We start from the raw sequence: 8,207 nt of genomic DNA, 5'->3' as shown, positions 1-8,207 counted from the left end.
TTTTTTTTTTTTTTCTGAGCTGGTCGGGCAGACCTGTTCTCTGTCACTGCCAGCACTGAACTCTGAAGTTGAGAGTAATTGGGGACCTTTCAAACATGAGGTCATTAGCAGTGGAGATATACCACACCTAGAATCAAAATGAAAACATTTCTGTTGATATTCGTGCTGGAAGTTTATAATTAAAGCTCGGAAGGCTAATTAGTTGGATTATTAAGGCATGTTGAAGGAATGTGCCTCTAATGGAAAATAGAAACATGTGAACCGCTCTGTTTTCTCACTCTTTCATGCAGTTATTTTCTGATCATGTCTCTGCTAATATAACCCTCAGTGTTTATTTCCCCTCATGCGCTCATTAGCAATGAAAACATTGTGCACGCTTTTGCTCGCAGGTCTTGGACAGAAGAGCATTGTATGTGTTTGTAAGTTCTATCAGAAAGAGACAGAGTTTGAGATCAGCAAGTCGCATATTATGCTTAGAGATGGTCACTATTTGCCAGGATGTCGAACGCAGGGCCACAGTCTCAAAGCATGCTGGGAGTTGCATGCATTCCACTGTATCCACGTCATTTTGGGGGTTGCGGGTAAGATGGGTTCACTTTCAGATCATGACTCGTTGGTTAACAAATCATCTAATTCACTTTCAGTTTTTTAGCTCTTCACCATAAACTTTAAATTGTGGTAGCCCGCTAATTTGTATATACTGTGAGGACACGCACATTCTGACTTCAGTCACCAGAGAATAAGTTAGTAGTCAGACACAAACTCTATTGGCAGCCAAAGATGTGGTTTTGTTCAGTTCACCAGACTAACATAGTGGAATGCATTCATATTCTAGCAGTCATTAATATGGCAGTATACAGATGTTGGTTATGTCAGATAATTTCTTCTCCACCTACACAAACATACTAATGCTTTATGAAGACATCATTCTCTAGTATATAACCTTTCTGCTACCTTTCCAGAGACATATAAATTGCCAGTGTAATTCCAGTGTCTGAGGGTTTCTTCCAGCCACAGATGACCAGTCAGGATCCAGTCTGGCTTGAAGGAATGATTTGGAGTGCTGCTGAGCCATGGAGGTATGTTACTAATTCACCTGATTATACAGTACATTATTGACTACTCGTTGAGTCACAGTCTGACTCTAAACCAAGAAAATGTCCTGCTGAAAAGACCACATTGGCTCCACACTGCTACTAAAATGGTCACAAAAGCGACAAAAAAATAAAGAGTTGTGATTTAACATCTAGACTTGTGCAAAATTTGTGTGTGCATATGTGGTTTTGTCAGATATCATGTTAGAGTGCACACCAGTGTTTCATGCATGTTGCAGTGAACACAGCACAAGCTGTGATGTCCGATTGGCAAACAAATGACTTGCTCAGTAAGTATACAATCAGTCAAAAGTTTGGAATGATTAGGAATTTTTAAATGTTTTTGAAAGATGTATCTTATGTTCACTAAAGCTGCATTTATTTGATCAAAAGACAGCACAGTAAAAGTAAAACAGCAGTAAAAACAGCAATTAAAATAGAAAACAGTTATTTTAAATTGTAATAATATTTCACAATATTGCTGTCTTTTTGTATTTTTGATCAAATAAATGCAGCCTTGGCGAGCATAACAGATGACTTTAAAAAACATAAACAAAAAAATAATTATTCCAAACTTTTCACCTGTAATTTGAATATTAATGTAGTGGTACATTTTAAAAAACATTCACTGTTTTTACATTTTGGTTTAGCAGAGTGAATCCAGTAATAAAGTTGAACCAGCTGTAATGTAATCTTTGTTTAGGAATAAGACTGTAAGGTGATTGTCATGTTGGAACCATATTCTGAACAACCGGCTTGAGAATGTAAATTTGGCAATTGGCTTGTAAATGTTTTACTTTAGAAGCCAATGGCTCCTTTGTCATTTTTTTTTTTTTTGGTCTGGAGCTCTGCTGCATCTTTAAGGTACATGTCAAGCTCTTTATTCATTTAGCACTAAGCTTGCCTTGTGATACTTTAATGGAAAGTCCATGTGTCTATGAGAGAGAGAGAGAGGTTCTTTAGGTCCAGCCGACATGCTGAGTTAATGGAAGTAATCCTACACCCTAATGAAATAACAATGGTGCTGGACAGGACACACACACGCACACAGACACAATTCCTCTCTGTCTCTCTCCTTCCCCTATGTCTCTCTCTCTCTGTCTAGCTGTTCAGATGTGATGTGCCCTCTAAACTCAGATTATGTGCAACTTTAGATCATGCATCGCCGCTGTGACCTCCAGACAGCGCATAGTCACATATAAAATTAGTTTAATTGCCGGCACAGACTTTATTTCCACATTTCTGTTAGTTTAGGGAGGATGGTGAAAGTCTTTTAAGTGATTTGACCTTTGCCCTTTTAGTCGATGATACCAAGTTTGATAAAAAGATTGTTTGTCTATGTGTTATTTGTTTGCTGCCTTCTTAATGAAGGATGAAGTGCTTCAGTGGGATTTAAAGCCTGGCAAATGAAACTCTGCTCTGTTAGTTCCAAATATTTATGATTAGACCCAGAGTATCCAGTCTCTGCAAAAAACAGAAGTCAGAGAGTACACAAACACATAAATACACACTCTCCCACATGTCGGCTTATTTTCAAACTGACACTTACAATAAATGAGTCAAATGGAAACATATGCATTGTACTGTATGAGGAAATGTCGTGAACAATTTCCAGAGGCAACTTCACTCTCTCTTACATGCAAAGACACATGGAACCTGATACCAAGACGTCTACATCAGCGACAATTCTAAAATAACAAACATGTCAGAAGTATTTCTGTCACACTCTCCTCTGCTCTCTCTGCCTCTGTTGATTGTTTACGACTCGCTGAATTCACTCTGTAAGTGCTTCGGATCGTGAGCATATTTTCTGGGCTCCTTTCTTCAGGTATTAGCAGAATTTATGAGGTGTTAAATATTTCCTTTGTTCCCCGAGCAGGCAGCTGCTGGAACCATCAGAGCCCACACGGCCAGGCCGAGTTCATTAGCCTGCTTAAGGAGCCTGTCTCTGGGGCTCAGTGACCACAGTCCTCCCCTGCCGCCCTTCTCTACAGTTATCAAGAGTACGGTTACAGCACTTCAAATACTAATGAAATCTATTAAATAATGTCTTTTCATTACAGTCCGCCGTTGATGCATGAATCACTGTTGAAAATGCAGAGGAGAACTACAGCACTGTCAAGCCACAGTACATCAATTACACTCGAATAACAGACACTGGCGCTTTACAAATGAGACTCGGACAGCATGTTTGCAGAGCACCAACAATCCTTTAGAGATGATAAACAGTCATATTTAATTATACAAAGTTAATCACTGTCACCACAGAGACTTCATTAAATGTCCACCTGCTGCTCTCTGTGCTACAACTTGGTTTAAATTTAAGTTCATTAACTATTTAACCATTAACATTAGAAAAACGAAAATTCGGTCATCATTTACTCATCCTCATATTCCAAACATGAATGCTTGCTTTTTTCTGTGGAACACAAAAGAAGTTGATTGAAAAAGAAAATAGTTTTGCTCACTGTTCTGATTGGCCGCAATGTTTCTATCCTTCATCAGCTAAAAAAAAAAAATTGTTCAGAAAAGTGTTCTTTATCGTTATCAACCTTGATGATATGAACGGGCTTTTAGACTTTGGGTATACCAATTGAGCAGTATGGATTAATTTTCTTTGAAGAACAGCTGAAACAGTGTTCAAAACACATATTTTTGTGGTCCACAAACGACAAAGCCATAAGAGTTTGCACGACATGTGGGTGAGTAAATAATGACAGAATTTTCGTTTTTGTGTGTGTACACTACTTCTTAAATCGCTATAAAGATGAAGATTTCATGCTGCACTTATTGTTTTTCATGCACTTATTGTGCAATATCTGGGCAATATGGGCCAATGTGCGCTGTGGGGGAGGGGGGGCATAAACTGTGCGTCTTCACGCCAGCGTGCCAAATGCAACCCCATTTAGCGCCCCTCTCTGTGTATTTTTATTCTTTGTTTGACAGGCATCTTCTGGTTCTACCGCGTCAGCACAGTGCAGTGTGCAGCCAAAAGTTTTGCACAGGTCTATAAATAAGACCCCGTTGAGCGCACGCCCCAAAAAGTACGGCCTGCCTGCAATTGCTCTTAAAGACCTTTGTACTAATTTAATTTTGTTCTTTTAATTAGTAGCTTTCAATCATCCAGTTCCTTTGAACAGACTTTTGATTCCACTAAACTGCGCTTGAATACAAAGCGCTTTTAAAATGACATGAGCAGAGGTGTGGGCTCGTCTCCCTCGTGTTTTGAGAGAGTGGGGAAATGTTGTTTCTTTGCTGATGTTTATGGAGCCAAATTCTCATGCAGCATGTGGAGTTAAGCCTGCAGATCAACAGCAGCCCCCTGCTAGTTACAGTCTACTCAACAGCATGAAATTCTTGTTTTCTTTCTGTAACAGTGTGTCAGTCAAACGTGGCCCTCAGGAGCATCATTTTTCAGTGCTTGAGGAGGAGTCTGGCTAATATCGCTGAGCACATTCAAGCTGCGATTTACTTCATAGTGGAGCTTTATTGCTTTCTGTTGCACTCTTTTAGTCTTTCTTCTTTGCTCATTGCTCAAACTACAGATTTTAGAGGTCAGATATATATATATTTTTAAAAAAGCTGTTACTTGCCCACAGTCTGTTCGCTTTCTGATGTGGATTGCTCTTAAACCAATACTTAGACTCTCTAAATATTTTTTGCAATTTTTTTCTGCACAACATTCACAGAGACTACCTGGCCGTTATGTAAATATTTTTTTCCAGGCCAATTTGTGGCTAAGGGTGGTCATTTGCTGTGCATGTTCTCAAAGTCAGTGAACTGCAATCATACAAGCATCAATAACTTCCCTGCAACTTGTGATGTTTTCCTGTGTGACTTTTTCCACCCTCATGTTAGGACATGTTTTAAATATTTGACTGAATAAACCTGAGCTATTTTAGTGGTTTGGCTGCTCTAAGTGTTGATAAATGTTAATTAGAGGAGCTCTCTTTTCTCGCGGAAGTGGAAGTCCAATACTAGAGTGAATCTGATCCCAAGACCAGGGTTTGACTTGGTTGTTGTTGTGTGGTGGTGGTAAATAAAACTGTGCTGATCACTCGGACGAAACTATTAATAAGAGCCTCGTCCTGGCCCTTGTGCTGTGCCCCATTACTGGCTTGGGTGCGAGCCAACAGCAGCACCCCGCATGGCAGCTGCGCGCATGCGCATCAATGAGCGCTATCGCTCCGCCGCTGCAAGAGAACTTTAATAATGAAGTAGACCACGGAGTGCGCGTGTGCTCACGTTAACTTTAGGAGCGTAAATTAAAGGGGAAAACACGGCTAGTGCAAGTCAGCGTTCCTCGGAGTTTGGGTTATAGTGGTGATCTGTCGGTTGGAGCGTTCCGCTCCGGTGCGGCCGGTGCAGCTCTCATGAATTTAGGGAGGACTTCCCCGCTAGCTTCACTGACAGCGCGTGCACTGAGTGGCGCGAGCTGTTTCTCGCGCTTCACGCAGCTCGACCACTTGAATATTTTTGGATGAGCATGTCAACAGAGTGAATGCGAACGGACCTTCTGGAGAGTTTGGAAATCGTAGCAACGCACAACTCATAAGAGTAAGTTCTCATTTAGAATAGCCATAAAATAGCGTTTTTGTTAGTTTTTTTGGAAAAGTTTAATAGTTTCGCTGAATATTTTATGTAGCAGTTTACAAGCGTAAGAGCAGTTTGTTGAAGCACCTGCTCACGCCTGATACTTTCACGTGATTTAAACGTCTGAGAAAATTGGTGCTCATAAAAGGTGAACTAAATTTGAAGTTATAGCTCAGAGTAGGCTAATTTCTGCATTCCGCATTAGACCACCTATAAAACCTATGGGCACTATTTTTTTTTTTTTTAACCAATTATCACTTTAAAATGTCAACATTCGAAATGAAAACTTCTGCCTGAAAATGATTAAATAGTCAAAGTGGTTCCAAAGTGACAAATTTTTATTGGACTTTTTTTGTTTTGATTAAGATGATCAAGAAAATAGATTTTAAACGTTGAAAACTCAAGAAATTACAAAGTTAAATGGATGGGGAAAATGTTAGGACAGTGATGCCTTTTACAGTGTTAGCACATTATAACATGTTCACTATTCTCGATTACAGGGAATTACATTAATCCGTTTCAAACAGTTACAGAAAGCGCACCATTTTTGGCTTCTTATTTTTATTTGATTGTATTGTACTTTATGGACGAAGTGCAGTGATTATATTCACATATATTCAAGAGGTCTTTTGAACAGTAGACTAATTTATTTATTTATTGTAACTTTTTTTCTTATTATTATTGAAAGCCTACTGAATAGTGGTTCTGAGTTTGTTGGGTGATTCCTGTATCCGTTTGAATCGCGCGTCCATGTCCGTTTTCCCATGCACGTGGAGTTTGTATTTGATACGGAGGAAACGGGAATATCATCCCGACACTGAAGCCGCTTCACTGCGCGTTGGCCATTGGTCGCTTTCTCGCGCTGTCGATAGCTGCTCGAGCCGATACCGGAGAAGGAGACCGGATTAGATTACACACTTAACACGAAATAATTCACAACACACAGGTCGCTGTGGTCTGGTAATATGATGGAGTGTACTAGCCAACAATTACATAAGAGAACATCAGTGACCTCCTCTTTGGCCATCTCCAGGCCTCAAATTTTGTGGAAAAACTCGAGACTGTTTTACATCTATTTTTAAAGTTTGTAGGACACTTTGGTTAACGGATTTACGAGGCACAGTTTTGGTGGGACATCATTTTAAACGCTTTTTTTCCTAAGTAGATTGTAGAGTCTCTAGATGAAATCTAATAGCCTTTGTTTTGATCTCATACAGTTCTCTTTAGTGGATGAATGATTAAATTGCAGAATAAGTCAGTGTTTCTTCTTACTTAAAAACAAGAAAAAAATCTGTCCTGAATGTATTTTTTTTTAGAGTTACACATCTGTAAATGGGTCTTGGTGCATTACTGCTTTCGTCAGCCATATTGAATGTTTGTTGTCATTAGCCTAATTAAAAAAATATATAATGACATATATAAGAGGGTAGTCATGTAGAATTATGGGTGAATGGTGGTTTGGATGTAACATCACACCCTGAATTGTTAAAAATGTCTTTTCAAGATCTGCACTTGAATGCCATTTTAAATTTCACAAGTTAACGACTACAACTAGCCTACTATGTCGTAAATCCAGTAAACAGTAAAATAAATAAATAAAATAATAATGCATACGTTTTATCAGGAAAGTACACTCTTGAAAATTAAGGTTCATAAATGGTTATTTGTGGCATCTAAAGTATCAAAAACATTTTTCACTACGTACAGTTCCTAAGTTGAGCTGTGGTTCTTTGGAAACGAAAACCTATTTTGCACAGACTGGATGGTTTTCTGAAGAATTAAAAGGCTCTTCTAGCTGGAACCTTTTGGAAGTTAGAAGTTTCTCACGTGGTGGAGGAGAAAACATTTAGGCAATGACATTAAACCTGAGGCCTGTCTATATAAATAAAATAGTGAAATCCGTTCTAATAACGATGAATAATGAATCTATGCATTAATTTAAAAAATCCCTTTAGACAAACTCTTTTGCTCAATTGAAAACCATTTGTTCCCGGTCCAGCTTGTTTATTCGGTGTGTTTTGACAATGGAGTGAGTGCTGATGATTTAAAGGGAGGAAAACAAAAGCTTTGGCGTATTTGGCTTTCCTGTGCGTTGCGCTCGTGCCGCGGCTCTGTCTAATCGCGCGCAGAATGCCGCGCCACTAAACGCTCCGCGTGCTTTCTTGACAATAGCAGTAAAGCGCGTTGGCGCGCTTTGTTATTTTGAGACAGAATGATCTTCTCTAATTGGACCGTTTACAATCCCCAGAATGTTTCCTTAAATGTTGTTTTCCTTGTTTGACTTAATCAAATGCTTTGGTCTGGGACCGTTGTTGCATATCAGTGTTTTTTTATTTGAAAATGTGTGTGTTGACAGAAGGGACATCAATTTCAGCTCAATGGTTCAGTTACATGCTTAGTGTAATGTGTCTTCTGCTGGCTGTCCGTCTGTTCATTGTCTGTGTGGCTGCGTGTGCGCGCACCAGGATATAGAACAGTGTGTGTGTGTGTGTGTGTGTGTGTGTGTGTGTGTGTGTGTGT

General features: G+C 39.3%; 1 protein-coding gene across 4 annotated transcripts in view; it reads left to right on the top strand.

Annotated features, from left to right (window-relative positions):
- LOC107723756 (transcription factor 21) overlaps window positions 1–8,207 on the top strand; it is a 65,724-nt gene that overhangs the window by 53,475 nt on the left and 4,042 nt on the right. Inside the window, exons 4-5 of one of the 4 annotated variants that reach the window (XR_001637962.1) lie at window positions 963–1,079; window positions 3,158–3,459. The gene's annotated coding sequence lies outside the window, so the exon portion shown is untranslated. Of the gene's footprint in view, window positions 1–962; window positions 1,080–2,973; window positions 3,460–5,317; window positions 5,652–8,207 lie in introns of those variants that run through there. The other 3 variants (XR_001637960.1, XR_001637963.1, XR_001637961.1) reach the window with 3 other exon arrangements.

The sequence above is a fragment of the Sinocyclocheilus rhinocerous genome, unplaced genomic scaffold (assembly GCF_001515625.1).
Source record: "Sinocyclocheilus rhinocerous isolate Xijiao unplaced genomic scaffold, SAMN03320098_v1.1 scaffold905, whole genome shotgun sequence".
NCBI classification, from domain to species: Eukaryota; Metazoa; Chordata; class Actinopteri; order Cypriniformes; family Cyprinidae; genus Sinocyclocheilus; species Sinocyclocheilus rhinocerous.
This window is presented reverse-complemented; position numbering and strand designations above follow the sequence as displayed.